Consider the following 16,191-nt stretch of genomic DNA (forward strand, 5'->3'; position numbering starts at 1 on the left):
ATAGTATTGGAGAGTCTTATAGTGTTAGAGGGTCTTACATAGTATTGGAGAGTCTTATAGTGTTAGAGGGTCTTACATAGTATTGGAGAGTCTGACATAGTGTTAGAGGGTCTTACATAGTATTGGAGAGTCTTATAGTATTGGAGAGTCTTATAGTGTTAGAGGGTCTTACATAGTATTGGAGAGTCTGACATAGTGTTAGAGGGTCTTACATAGTATTGGAGAGTCTTATAGTGTTAGAGGGTCTTACATAGTATTGGAGAGTCTTATAGTGTTAGAGGGTCTTACATAGTATTGGAGAGTCTTATAGTGTTAGAGGGTCTTACATAGTATTGGAGAGTCTTATAGTGTTAGAGGGTCTTACATAGTATTGGAGAGTCTTATAGTGTTAGAGGGTCTTACATAGTATTGGAGAGTCTGACATAGTGTTAGAGAGTCTTACATAGTATTGGAGAGTCTTATAGTGTTAGAGGGTCTTACACAGTATTGGAGAGTCTTATAGTGTTAGAGGGTCTTACATAGTATTGGAGAGTCTGACATAGTGTTAGAGGGTTTTACATAGTATTGGAGAGTCTTATAGTGTTAGAGGGTCTTACATAGTATTGGAGAGTCTTATAGTGTTAGAGAGTCTTATAGTGTTAGAGAGTCTTACATAGTATTGGAGAGTCTTATAGTGTTAGAGAGTGTACAGAAATCTCACATCAGTGTTAGATTATCTATCTCAGTGGTACAGCCTCTCTTGATGCGAGGTTGGTTTGGGATCGATCCCCGTCAGTGGGCCCATTGGGCTATTTCTCGCTCCAGCCAGTGCACCACGACTGGTACATCAAAGGCTGTGGTATGTGCTGTCCTGTCTTTGAGATGGTGCATATAAAAGATCCCTTGCTGCTAATCGAAAAGAGTAGCCTATGAAGTGGCGACAGCGGGTTTCCTCCTTCAATATCTGTATGGTCCTTAACCATATGTCCGACGCCATATAACCATAAATAAAATGTGTTGAGTGCATCGTTAAATAAAACATTTCCTTCCTTCCTATCTCAGTGATACAGTCTGGCATTGTGATAGGGAGTCCACATCATTCTTGAAAGTATTTCATTCATGTACTGTTGGGGAGCCTAATGTAATGTTAAGGATTCTAGCATAGTGTTAGAAAGTCTAACAGTGTTAGGGATCTCAATGTTGTGTTAGAAAATCTAAGTTACATCTAGGAAGACTGACATGGAGTTAGGGAGTCTTAGGTTGTGTAATGGTATGTAGCTCAATGTTAGGGACTTTGACTCAGTGTTAGTATTAAAAAGTCTGATGTAGAGTTGGAGAGTCTAACATAGTGTTAGGAAGTCTTGCTTAGGTTTGGGGACTCTAGAGTTAGGTTGGGAGTTTGGTATGTAGGTCAATGTTAAGGCCTTTGAATCAGAGTTAGTATTAAAAAGTGTAACATAGAGTTGGAGAGTCTAACATAGTGTTAGGACGTCTTGCATAGGTTTGGGGAGTCTTAGTGTTAGGGTGGGAGTTTGACTGTTAAAGAGAGCCAGACTCATAATGAGTCCATCTTGGTGTTATCTGAATTATTGGAAGAGAGTCAAGCTGAGTGTCGGACAGTAACTCGAGTGTTCATATCATATGTGATTTTCCTGTGCCAGTCAGATGAGATGAGAAACCCTCTCGCAATTAATGCCAACATTATTTAATACATTTTAACAGATAAAAAGTAAATAATAGTCTGGCCTTTTTTTTTATCTTTTTTTTTTTTATCTTTCAGAGTTTGGTACTGGATTTGCAAAATACTACCTTGGACTATTTAAACATGTATTGATGTAATAATACTAAGATGTCTCGACAGGTTGATCATTGTGCAATAACAGTCAACAAGAAACAGCTGATGAAGCTAGGCATTGTTTCTGTAATAAGTCATACATTTGTGTTTCATTCAAAACTAAAAATGACCCTACAGAGTTTTATAACATCTACCCTAATACCCACCCACACCCCCAACACCACAAAAATGGTTAACTTATCTTCCATTCAATTTAAAAAAAAAAACCCCACAATATAATAAATAATGTTTTTTGTTAAATTGAAATATTTCTTATGATGTATAAGCAAATTTATATATATATATATATATATATATATATATATATATATATATATATATATATATATATATATATATATATATAGTTATCATAATCAAGAATTATTGTATATCTTGTATTTTGTTTCTCTCTCTCCCCAACATCCACGTTTTATTTATTTTTTTATTCTTAATATTTAGTGTGTATATTTTCACTGCATATATGGGACTGTTAATAGTCCTGTATACAAATCGTGGACGCTGGATGCTGTGAATTAATGTTTTATACTGTCCAAATCACACTGTTCAAATGTGTGCAGGTGATTAAAACCGCGCCGACTTACACACTGTTATTTCATCGTATTTCATCATACTGTTCCAGTTTTGTATGCTGTTAATATGTTATAGTGGACAATGTACAAATGGTATGGTGACAGCAAATGGCAAAACTGTGTAATATGTAAGAGTTATTATATTTCTAAACATGAACCTGTAAAATAATGTTTAGCTGTACCATACATAATGTAACTGTGTAATTATGAAGATATGTTATTTTTCATAATAGATGTATGTAAGTACATCATATGGTTTGTTTGTTATTTTGTCATATGGTTGAAGGAAGGAAATGTTTTATTTAACGATGCGCTCAACACATTTTATTTACGTTTATATGGCGTCGGACATATGCTTAAGGACCACACAGATATTGAGGGAGGAAACCCACTGTCGCCACTTCATGGGCTACTCTTTTCGATTAGCAGCAAGGGATCTTTTTATATGCATCATCCTATAGACAGCATAGCACATACCACGGCCTTTGATGTACCAGTTGTGGTGCACTGGCTGGAACGAGAAATAGCCCAATGGGCCCACCGACGAGGATCGATCCCAGACCGACTGCACATCGAGTAAGCGCTTTACCACTGGGCTACCTGCTGCCATGTTAAATGTTTACGAATGCACAATTGCAAGCCCAGTTAAAAAATAAATTTAAAAATAGGAGGATCTTCCTCATTCTCCGAGGACCAATGTTTCAATCTGTGTCTGAAGATGACATTTATTTTCATATCACTCTGAAATATCAAACAAATAAAATAATTGTCAATTTTGCTTTTATCATAAGAAGAAAAATTGGAAGAAAAAGAAAGAATGTAAAAAAAGAAGAAGAAAAAGGAAAGGAAGGAAACTTGTGGCTTGTTAATAATACCCACGTACATTGTTAATAATACCCACGGACATTGTTAATAATACCCACGGACATTGTTAATAATACCCACGGACATTGTTAATAATACCCACGTACATTGTTAATAATACCCACGGACATTGTTAATAATACCCACGGACATTGTTAATAATACCCACGGACATTGTTAATAATACCCACGGACATTGTTAATAATACCCACGGACATTGTTAATAATACCCACGTACATTGTTAATAATACCCACGGACATTGTTAATAATACCCACGGACATTGTTAATAATACCCACGTACATTGTTAATAATACCCACGGACATTGTTAATAATACCCACGGACAATGTTAATAATACCCACGTACATTGTTAATAATACCCACGAACATTGTTAATCAACAAATGTCTGATGGTAGGTATCTGAACAGAATTGGAATATGGTTTTAAATATTAAAGATAAAAAACTTTAAAACAAGCAAAAATAAATAAATAAATAAACAACACATATACCCCAAAAAACCACCAAACCCCCACAAAAACCCACCACAACCCCCCCCCCCCCCCCCCCCCCACACACACACAAAATAAAAATAAAAACACAACAAAAATAAAAAATAAAAAACATAACTCGCCTCCAATAAAAATAAATAAATAAAAAAAATTGAAATATTGTTGTTAGGAGTCCAGTTAGACTTTCAGTTTCTGCAGACAAGGCAAACAATAGTGCATCTTGTTAGTCTTAGATCTGTTTCAAAGATTTTTCATGACAATGAATTGAGATGAATAAATATCTGATTCTAGCAGTATAATATCTAGCTTGTGGTATGAGACGAACCAGCTTTAAGCCCAATACACCAAGACAGGCAGGTCATACCTTGCCTTAATAACTGGGGAGGTGCATTAAAAATCAGGGAACGATAATATGCAATATTCTGCCAAATATAAATTGAAGAAAGAGAAGGTAACTTACGACCCCCCCCCCCCCCCCCCCCCCCCCCCCCCCCCCGCCACACACACAGACACACACACACACATAGTCTGTGGGCATCTAATGTAATATGGTAAGTACGACACTTGAAAACTTGATCACCCACCTAGATCCCGTTCCCTGCTCAGACAGAAAGAAAGTTATTAAAGCTCACTTATTATCTAACGCGTTCCAGACACATCGCAGTTGAGTCGATAAATGTCTGGCGAAACTACCTGCATAAATAAACCATTACTTTCATGTACATCTCGCTTGCTCCTTTCCCGGTGATTCTGCTCAACGTAGACACAGAAATGCACTATTCCAATAAGCGGCTGCAATTTTAGAAGATTATCCTCAACATGCTTTCGATTCTCTATCTTTGCAAGATTTATGAATTTACTACAAGTTTTCTGCGACGACAAGTGTTTTCGCAGTTAGTCTACTTCCACGCCCGTCTATTATTGTGGCAAGTATTAATTCTGCATTTATCATAATTCCTGAACACGTTATTGGATCCTTGTCTTCGAGTTGAGATGCTTCACTTCTGCTGGAAGGCTGTTTGATGGCAGCCATTTGATCTATATCCCACTTGTCGCGGCATCGACGATATTTGGAGTGTGTTTGGTAGGCCCACACACTGAACGAGAGAGAGAGAGAGAGAGAGAGAGAGAGAGAGAGAGAGAGAGAGAGAGAGAGAGAGAGAGAGAGAGAGAGAGACAGACAGACAGACAGACAGACAGACAGACAGACACACACACACAGACATATATGGGGGGCGGGGAGAGAGAGAGACATATGGGGGGGGGGCGGGGAGAGGGAGGGGCTCTGAGATAGTGTAGAGATATGCTTTAATGACGCTTAAGAGACAGAAGGGTAGGTGGATAGGTTTGTTTAATGACCGCTTGGGAAAATGTTTCTTCTTTCTTTTTAATTACGACAATTTGGTATTCACGATTATTTTGAACTTTTTTTCCAAAGAGAAAACTCACTGCCTCCACATACTCTACCAATAAAACAGCAAACGTGGCACCTAGAGTGAGGGCAAAGATGGCAGTTTTCACACATCGCCACCCCTAAAAAACACCAACAAATAAACGTATACAAAAAACCCCAAACAAAACACCCTTAAAAAGTGCTAGTTCTAGTTTTAAAGTTCCCTTTTTCTCCAGCCGGAGAATACCGTATATCAATGTGCCCTTATTGCTATATTACGCCCCCCCCCCCCCCCCCCCCCCCCCAGTTATTTTAGGCTAGGTACGGCCCTGGTATTTGTGTCTTGCGCACTTATTTGCATGTGTAGCGTAGTTACATGAATACTCTTCACATGGGTAACATTACACAGGAGATAAGATACCGTGGGTAACGTCGAATTTTACGAGACACTAGTTTTGGCAGCCTCCTTGGCAGTTGGTATTTGACACGACATTACAACGTCTGGAATACGCGCATTAATTGCTCATCAGTTACACAATTTTCTGAATTAGTTAAACCAGTACATTTGTTTAATTTTATATTCACATTATTGAAGAAATCGCAACCACTGTCGGCTACTGATAATGGAATAACCCACTTGAGGAAAAAAAAGTCGCAGGAAGAAAGGAAGAAAATGGTTTATTTAACGACGCACTCAACACATTGTATGTACGGTTATATGGTTAAGGACCATATATATTGAGAGAGGAAACCCGCTGTCGCCACTTCATGGGCTACTCTTTTCGATTAGCAGCAAGGGTTCTTTTATATGCATCATCTCACAGACATACCACAGCTTTTGATATGCCAGTCGTGGTGCACTGGCTGGAACGAGAACTAGCCCAATGGGCTCACCGACGGGGATCGATTCCAGACCGACCGCGCATCGAGTGAGCGTTTTACCACTGGCAAATAGGTGCGTGTTGGAATGTATGCAGGGGGTATGTCTAGACTGGCGAGCGAACTTTTTACGGGGGGGTCGAGTCGTGCTCCCCAGGAATATATAGTGAAAAAAAGAGAAGACAATTGGCTTTAACGGGGAAGGGGGTGGGTTCTACTCCAGAAACCCTCCCCCTGCCCACGCGCCTATACTTCGATCGTACGTATGTCAGTTGTTTTTGACGACGAGATTCAACAATTAGCTACCAAGCATAGCCAAACTGGTTCGCGGTGTGTTTGTAATGAAATAAATTGTGACCTTTTTCTAGGCAAAATTGTGACTTTCTTTGTGTAACTTTTTCCCCAGTCAGCATATCTATACCCCATTAATTTTGTTATAGTATTCCAAACAGCAGTTTGTTAAGATGTGCTGAGGTGTTGGTAAACAAATATATTTTTCGTTTCTTTGACCTTTGTTTTATTCTGATTGTTGTTTTAATTATCCCAAAAAAGAAAAAAGAAGAACAAAAAAGAAGAAAAATCGGTAAAAGACTTGTCAGTTCACTAAGTGAGGTTAACCAGAGAGTTTAGGATTCAGACAGAATTAGTTTTCTTCTGCGAATTGTGAAAAATGGCCTTTCCAGTCACTTGTGACATCAGCGTACTTCAAAACTAACAGCACTAAGAATGCCTCACAAGTTGTCTTCTTGAATATAACTGTATTCTTAAAATCCCCGTCTGAGGTGCTTGGGATCACAGGATCGAACATCCTCAGCAGTTCCATTGTTTCTTCCCCTGTCTCAACTCGCGACTGATATATTAAAGTCTGTGGTATGTGCTGTGCTAATATTGTTATTTCTATCCACCAAAATAAAGGTTAAACACCAAATTAGCCGAAGATTGAAATATGCTTATGTGTTATTAAACGATTATTCCTTTCATTTGTGACAATACTAAATACACTGTGTATTCAGTTTACGATTGATCCCAGAATCCTCGCCATTTGCGTGTGCTGTTCCTTATTGTAGTACAGTGCTTGGGTGGCGAAAAACGTCCGCTAGACTGGTTTATGCGCTTTAAGGTAAACAAATGGCCAATCTAATTAAACTTAGCTCCACTATTACATGTGGATCTAACACCAGCCAGTTGGAGCTCATGTCCACCAATCAAAACCTTACTTGCAGAATCATGTCAGTGATTTGAAAATAATTTGAAAATATTCCGAATTATCCTGAGGGTATACGATATGTTTCATGTGAATTACGAATGCCTTATTTAGACCAGTAGAACTAATTTTAATCGGATTGCTAACAACACTGCGTAGTCCCCAATGTCCAGGTTACATTTCGTCTGCAAATAATAATTTAAATATTGACCAATCACACTTCGCCTTTTATAACGTTATTTGGGAGCATACAAATTCTAAAAATATCGGGCGAGTCTATTTTAGTGGCCGCAGTACAGCGAACGATACCAATACATACGGGATGGGTTATCAGTCTTCAATTTTACATTAAAAAATATTTATTTATTTATATAAAAAAAACCCCAACTAAATCAGTCTTCAGTTTTGCATTACAAATTATTTATTTTATAAAATAAAACATGTTTTAAGGCATTCGTAATTCACACGAAACATGTATACCCTCAGGATAATTCGGAATGTTTTCAAATTATTTTTAAATCACTGGCATGATTCTGCAAGTAAGGTTTTGAATGGTGGACATGAGCTCCAACTGGCTGGTGTTAGATCCACATGTAATAGTGGAGCTAAGTTTAATTAGATTGACAAATGGCCACGTCGGGAACAAATCAAATAGTTAGCGAACAACGTTAGCGAAACATTTGCTGGCTGAACTTGGGGCTAGCAACATTAACTTCTGTATCTCTTAAATGTATTGTTTTTAGTTCTATTTCATTCATTTCATTTCAACTAATTTTCGTGCTTATATCCACGTAAGGTTCAAGCAAGCTGTCCTGGGCACACACACCTCAGCTATCTAGGCTGCCTGTCCAGGGTTAGTTTTTAGTGGTTAGTGAAAGAGAGAGGGTGTGGCGGTTTTATACCTGCCCATTGAGTCGTTAAAACTCGCTCTGGGCGAGATCAGGTGTAATAACCCTAAATACAACCCCCCCCCCCCCCCCCCCCCCCCCCCCCCCCCCCCCCCCCCCCCCCCTCCGTCAAACTATACCCGGGGTATAAACTGGATTAGCACAGAATATACCCCGGTGTATAAAACAGGTGAGGTTTTTTCATCATAATTTATATATTTTGGGCTAGAGAATATCGAAATATCTTCTAAAATGATTAATCTGTGATAGTTTTATTTTTATGAAAGCAATAGTTGCTTTTCTTTTAAAGCGTTTATTTTGTATACGGGTTAGTAATAAATAAAAAAATAGGATTAGGGGTATAAAACAAGCTAGCCCACTTATCTCCGGGTATAGTTTGGCGAGGGCTATGTTTTGGGCTGTTACACTGGTACCGGACTGCGAACCCTGTACCTACCAGCCTTATGTCCGACGGCTTAACCACGACACCACCGAGGCCGGTTTTAGTTCTATAAGCATTAGTGATGATTTTTCAAATATGTTTTTCGTTTTGTGTTGTATGTTGTGTAATTAACACAGCTCCATACATGTGTCCTTGTGTCTTTCATGAATGCGATTCTTTTACAGATGTTGACACTATTTTTGTCAATAAAGTTTGAATTGTTACATTGGTGCTGGTCACCACATACCTTTGTGTCTTTCGAGCTGGGGTGTCGTTATTAAATACTGATTCATTCAGAATCCTCGTACGTCGTGAGTGATGACGTGGTGACATGACAATGATGTAAGGTGTCTATCTGTCTGCCTGTCTGTCAGCTCGAGTATTCTTAAACTCCATCATGTTTAAATGTGATGATAGAGCTAGAGGACACTCGAGCTTTCTGTCTTTCTTTATGTCTTGACTGTGTGTGTCTGTGTGTAATTCCCCCTAACCAATAAACATGTACAACCTCCACTCACAATTATAGCCTACAGTAACCCTCCGAGTTATACGCCGCTCATTAAAACGTGTGATATAGCTGTGAATGAGCGCTGGCTTAGCTTACGATTCGTCGTAGTAGGTAGGCCAAACACTGGTATACCGAAAACCGTGGTATATGCCGCCCTGTCTGTGAGAAACAGCAGATATAGAAGACCACTTGATGTTATTCGGTTGGGAGTAACCTATTTGGCGACAGCGTGTTTTCTCGTAAACCAAGTCGAAATAATCGCATGTTAGACTCGATTTAGCCGGTGTTTAAAATACGCTGCTGCTGAGCCGTTAAATAAAATTTAATATTCCTTTCTCGCTTTGTAACTCCGACGTAGACCACCTTCCACCTCAACGAGGTTAAATATTTGACCTAACGGTCTATCATCCTCCTAATAACGTAAATCAAAAGAAATGCAATAAGCGAACTCAAACAACGACTTCCAAGAGTTGAAAACAAATCATAAACAGGCGCAATTTTGGCGCATTTTCTTCAAAAGCAGACGTCTTTTTGGAGCATACGAGAAAGTAATGTGACAGATGGCTGGAACATTTCAATAAAACTGTGAAGAAAGCCGGACCTCTTTGGTCCGGGTTTGTCCTGTCATTGATAGGTCCCTTTTGAGAATATTCTGTTAATAGAACAGCCAACATAACGGTTCTATAACTGGCTCTGTGCCACGCAATTTTCTACGTTTCCTGTTTGCAAGTTCCCACTTTCAATCAGATTTTTGTCCACGGACAATAAAATCGCCTTTATTCCTATGTAAACAACCAGGTGTGCGAGCCTTTCAGAGGAAACAAGAGCTGTCATATTTATTTGACGGCTCAAAGATCAGTGTTTCTTGCTAGAATGTATTCTGCTGAGTCGGTGACAATTAGGGTTAACCCGCACTCGCTGGTACGGGTTTAGCAGCCATTATTTGACTTGCAAATGGATAATTGCCGTGGCATAGTTTTTCGTTTTGTTGCCAGTTATACTTTTATAGGTTTGTGCGGCATTCAGAAATTCAGAATACTGCTACGCGCGTGTGTACAATCCCTTACATTCCATTTCAGTTATTTGATATTTCTTTTAAAGTAAAATTATTTTAACATATATTTGTGTTTATTGATACATTTATCAAAATATTTTTGTATTAGGAATGATTATAAGTTGACGGGGCAGCTGTCACATACAATCTAGACCTATAAGTTTTTTTAATTCGAGAATAAATAGCCTATAATTTATTGTAGATCTAATTATCAGTTTGTGACAACATATTTGGCATATTATTTGTAATTTTGGAGTGCCAAATTACAAAATGTTAACATAAACAAAACTTTTACCATTTATAAATCAAATGACTTTCAGCTATTTTACTTTGTCTTGGAAGATTATGGATTTTTCGACCTGAAAAACGTTAAATTTGTTATCAAAATGGAACAGCGGTGAAAACATTAAAACGGAAATAAAAGCAAACTGTTGTAAAAGAACTTATCATGTTCTAGATTGATTAATAACAATATTCAAATATCATAATTCTTTAAATAGTATATAACAAATGTCACACTCAAATGCATACCGGTACACAGAAACAAAAACAAACACACACACACGCACGCACGCACGCACGCACGCACTCTCTCTCTCACACACACACTCTCTCTCTCTCTCTCTCTCTCTCTCTCACACACACACACCTACGCAAAGACACGCACGCACGTACACATACACGAGCGCGCGCGCGCGCGCACACACACACACACACAAAACATAATTATACTGACACAATCCTTTATTGGTGAATACAGTGAACGTATATCATCCAGGGGTGAGTTCACGTTTCAGAGCCCATACCCCTGCATCCCTGCACTTGTTAGTCCTAAACAGGGCCGTACCCTGCGGGGGGGGGGGGGGGGGGGGGGAGGCAGTTGCCCCTTGTGAATCTCACTTTTTTTTTTACTCCAGAAAATAGCGTACACATCTCAGGGAATTAATTTGTATAGTGTTTCATTTGTTTATAAAGAGTAGTGCCCCCCACCCAGATTTTGATCAGGGTACGGCCCTGCTAAATGTTGAAAAAACTATTTTTAACTACGTCTACTAGTGCTACTACTACTACTACTGCTTAAGCTACTGCTACTACTACTACTGCTGCTGCTGCTACTACTACTAATACTACTATTACTACTACTACTACTACTACTACTACTTTGACTTCTTCGATTACTTATTCTACGACTAGCATTACCAAGGCAAAATAATAATAGAACGGTGGACGAAGGTCTAAATAAATATCTACGGATCTAGACAATTCGTAAATAACGATAATGAATCCAAACTAAAGTATATCTGAGACAGTCACATGTGATATACTGAATTCCCTTATTAACACCATCTATGTCCCATTTGGGGGTATATAGATAGAAAATAGGAATCCGTACGGACACCAACTGTGTCCCGCTACTCGCCGATTTGTGTCTCTATGCATATGGATCAGAATTTCTGACTTATCTGGTTAAATCAAAGCAAAGGAACCTCGCTAAAACTTTTAACTTTACATTCTGCTATGTTGATGATCTTATATAGCATTCAATAATAGCAGGATTACAGATTACAATTAGAAATAAAACAAATATCTGAAGGTATTAAATCGGTTTCACACCTCGATCTATGCGTAGAGATTCAAAGCGACACAGATCTCCAAACTAAGCTGTATGACAAAAGGGATGACTTCAACTTTCCAATAGTTAGTTTCCCCTAAATCGAGCAATTTACCCTTTGCTTCAGCTTTTGGTGTCTACATATCACAACGTCTAAGATAGCTTTGAGCAAGTTCATTGTATGCAGATTTCAAACAACGTCATATCATTCTGGCACAGGTCCCATCAGAGTTATTATGTCCAGGGACTCATGAGGACATTCAAAACGTTTTATGGTAGATATTTGGAGGCTATATCTACTAAATGCAATGCATCACTGACCAAAATGATGACTGATGCTATTTCATATTTTGAACTTGTTAATACTTTTTCATTTCTTTGGTGAAACTCCTGCACATTTTGTCATCGTTTTAGACGAAGTGACGGACTTGACAGCTGTGGTGGCAGTACTCATGACGGGTGCCACCGGTAGGGCAGGATATGCTCAACAAAAACCTGATTTCATTACTGTTTTGACAGTAATGCATAAGTGCATGTCATCCCAGCTATATTTATTCTACTGAGCTCTGTCGTGTGCTAGTTTTGATTCAGTAAACTAGCCTGGGAGTGGCATTCTTCATGTGAGCTGTGCAGGAAGAATGTATTGTTCTGTAAAGGATCTCCTCGGGAGTGACTGTTCTATAGACGAGACACTTGATAGATATTCGTGGAATCAACCACTATAGTGCAGAATTACCATTCGACTCTGCATTGCGCAGAGATACGGTTTTGATTGTGGATAGCGGTCCTGTCGTTTAGATTTATAAAGGAAAACTTCCTAAGTTATACACAAGGAAAAACATTGAGCATCCCTTGAGATAATGACGTCCAGCATGTCACCATGATGATTGTGACAGCGATGGTATTCCGTTGAAATGATGTAACCGTTCATAAGTGACAGTGCGCACACGGCACCACGACATGCACGTGCCGTATGCCACCTATGCTTGTTTCGAAATGCAGTATCCACACGTCACTTTGGTAATAAAGCTGTCGTGCAATGTGGGAACATGCCTGTCAATATGGCACGGAGAATGAGATCCAAGGTGTAGAGATAAATCGGTGTTCATACAACAGACACGTTCATCAGTGCTGTCAAACGACAGCTTTGGTTTTCTCACAAAGTAATAAATAGACTGGTATGTAGACAGGCAAATCAATGCTGTGAATGATCTTCCATTGTTAGGACGACTTCACTTGATATCACAGCATGAAGACAGGGGCCTAGTCGGTATGGGTATGAGACATGTTTAGCATGCTTACATCAGAAAACTGTTGAAACACGCCTGTCGTAGGCACAATCTTTGACTTCGCCAGAGAGTTCTGTCCATGACAGAAGGTGCCTACTTAGCATATTGGCTTGATGACTAGAACATTGTACAATCAACAGAAAGTAGCAGGCTTGAGATTTATTGTCTTCTGGCTTCTTGTAGAGCATCGTCAACGAATACATTTAGAAGGGTGTTTAATACAAGGTGCGTGGAGTTGGACGACCAGGGCCCCGTTCCATGAAGCGATGTTAGTGTTGCTATTACCGGCGTCGGTGGTGTCGTGGTTAAGCCATCGGCAATAGGGCTGGTAGGTACTGGGTTCGCAGACCGGTACCGGCTCCCACCCAGAGCGAGTTTTAACGATTCAATAGGCAAGACGACTACACCCTCTTCTTTCTCACTAACCATCTGTCCTGGACAGACAACCCAGATAGCTGAGGTGTGAGCCCAGAATAGCGTGCTTGAACCTTAATTGGATATAAGCACGAAAATAAGTTCAAGAAAGAAAACTTTTGCTATAATCACTTTAAGTACATAACATAGTTATACAACTAAGGTAATCTTAGCGCTAGAGATCGCTTCGTGGAACACCAGTCCATCAGTTTAATGAAATCGGGTTTCTTATCCATAACACGTGTGGACTGTTGAGAGTTTGGCGACATTAAGTTAACGTTTATATCCCCTGAAACGTCAGACGAACTGTCTCTTACAGTGGAGGTTCAGTACTAATTCTGGGTTGTGTACCATACGATTGCAAACAGAAGATGACCACCGTTCAAGGTGACCTCACAGGTGACCAGTACATAGTGTCCTGAACACGTTATTGCATCCCATCTCGACAATCATCACTGGCGTAGCCAGGATTATGTTTTGGGGAGGGGTCAACCACATTGTCTACAAGTCGTATTAAGAGGCAACAGGAAAATATAAATGGTGGTGGAGAAAGAGGGAGTTTGGAGAGGGGGTGCATGATGGGCCACTAATTGCGCTGGTACTACTACTAAAGACGAGAAAGAGGGAGTTTGGAGAGGGGGTGCATGGTGATCCACTAATTGCGCTGGATCTACTACTGAAGACGAGAAAGAGGGAGTTTGGAGAGGGGGGTGCATGATGGGCCACTAATTGCGCTGGTACTACTACTAAAGACGAGAAAGAGGGAGTTTGGAGAGGGGGTGCATGGTGATCCACTAATTGCGCTGGATCTACTACTAAAGACGAGAAAGAGGGAGTTTGGAGAGGGGGTGCATGGTGATCCACTAATTGCGCTGGATCTACTACTAAAGACGAGAAAGAGGGAGTTTGGAGAGGGGGTGCATGATGGTCCACTAATTGCGCTGGTACTACTACTAAAGACGAGAAAGAGGGAGTTTGGAGAGGGGGTGCATGATGGTCCACTAATTGCGCTGGATCTACTACTAAAGACGAGAAAGAGGGAGTTTGGAGAGGGGGTGCATGATGGTCCACTAATTGCGCTGAATCTACTACTAAAGACGAGAAAGAGGGAGTTTGGAGAGGGGGTGCATGGTGATCCACTAATTGTGCTGAATCTACTACTAAAGACGAGAAAGAGGGAGTTTGGAGAGTGGGTGCATGATGGTCCACTAATTGCGCTGGATCTACTACTAAAGACGAGAAAGGGGGTTTTGGAGAGGGTGTGCATGGTGATCCACTAATTGCGCTGGATCTACTACTAAAGACGAGAAAGAGGGAGTTTGGAGAGGGGGTGCATGATGGTCCACTAATTGCGCTGAATCTACTACTAAAGACGAGAAAGAGGGAGTTTGGAGAGGGGGTGCATGGTGATCCACTAATTGTGCTGAATCTACTACTAAAGACGAGAAAGAGGGAGTTTGGAGAGTGGGTGCATGATGGTCCACTAATTGCGCTGGATCTACTACTAAAGACGAGAAAGGGGGTTTTGGAGAGGGTGTGCATGGTGATCCACTAATTGCGCTGGATCTACTACTAAAGACGAGAAAGAGGGAGTTTAGGGAGGGTGTGCATGGTGATCCACTAATTGCGCTGGATCTACTACTAAAGACGAGAAAGAGGGAGTTTGGAGAGGGGGTGCATGGTGATCCACTAATTGCGCTGGATCTACTACTAAAGACGAGAAAGAGGAAGTTTGGAGAGGGTGTGCATGGTGATCCACTAATTGCGCTGATCTACTACTAAAGACGAGAAAGAGGGAGTTTGGAGAGGGGAGTGTATGGTGATCCACTAATTGCGCTGGATCTACTACTAAAGACGAGAAAGAGGGAGTTTGAAGAGGGGAGTGCATGATGGTTCACTAATTGCGCTGGATCTACTACTAAAGACGAGAAAGAGGGAGTTTGGAGAGGGTATGCATGGTGATCCACTAATTGCGCTGGATCTACTACTAAAGACAAGAAAGAGGAAGTTTGGAGAGGGGGTGCATGGTGATCCACAAATTGCGCTGGATCTACTACTAAAGACGAAAAAGAGGGAGTTTGGAGAGGGGGTGCATGGTGATCCACTAATTGCGCTGGATCTACTACTAAAGACGAGAAAGAGGAAGTTTGGAGAGGGTGTGCATGGTGATCCACTAATTGCGCTGGATCTACTACTAAAGACGAGAAAGAGGGAGTTTGGAGAGGGTGTGCATGGTGATCCACTAATTGCGCTGGATCTACTACTAAAGACGAGAAAGAGGAAGTTTGGAGAGGGTGTGCATGGTGATCCACTAATTGCGCTGGATCTACTACTAAAGACGAGAAAGAGGGAGTTTGGAGAGGGGTGTGCATGGTGATCCACTAATTGCGCTGGATCTACTACTGAAGACGAGAAAGAGGGAGTTTGGAGAGGGTGTGCATGGTGATCCACTAATTGCGCTGGATCTACTACTGAAGACGAGAAAGAGGGAGTTTGGAGAGGGTGTGCATGGTGATCCACTAATTGCGCTGGATCTACTACTAATGATGAGAAAGAGGGAGTTTGGAGAGGGGTGTGTATGATGGTCCACTAATTGCGCTGGATCTACTAAAGACGAGAAAGAGGGAGTTTGGAGGGAGGGGGGTGCATGGTGATCCACTAATTGCGCTGGATCTACTACTAAAGACGAGAAAGAGGAAGTTTGGAGAGGGGGTGCATGGTGA

General features: G+C 40.5%; 1 protein-coding gene across 1 annotated transcript in view; it reads left to right on the forward strand.

Moving 5' to 3' along the window:
* LOC121379070 (syntaxin-8-like) overlaps positions 1-2,657 on the forward strand; it is a 44,090-nt gene extending 41,433 nt beyond the window's left edge. Inside the window, exon 9 of the mRNA XM_041507534.1 lies at positions 1,760-2,657. The gene's annotated coding sequence lies outside the window, so the exon portion shown is untranslated. The remainder of the gene's footprint in view (positions 1-1,759) is intronic.
* The last annotated feature ends 13,534 nt before the right edge of the window (positions 2,658-16,191 follow it).

This window comes from Gigantopelta aegis, chromosome 8 (assembly GCF_016097555.1).
Source record: "Gigantopelta aegis isolate Gae_Host chromosome 8, Gae_host_genome, whole genome shotgun sequence".
NCBI classification, from domain to species: Eukaryota; Metazoa; Mollusca; class Gastropoda; order Neomphalida; family Peltospiridae; genus Gigantopelta; species Gigantopelta aegis.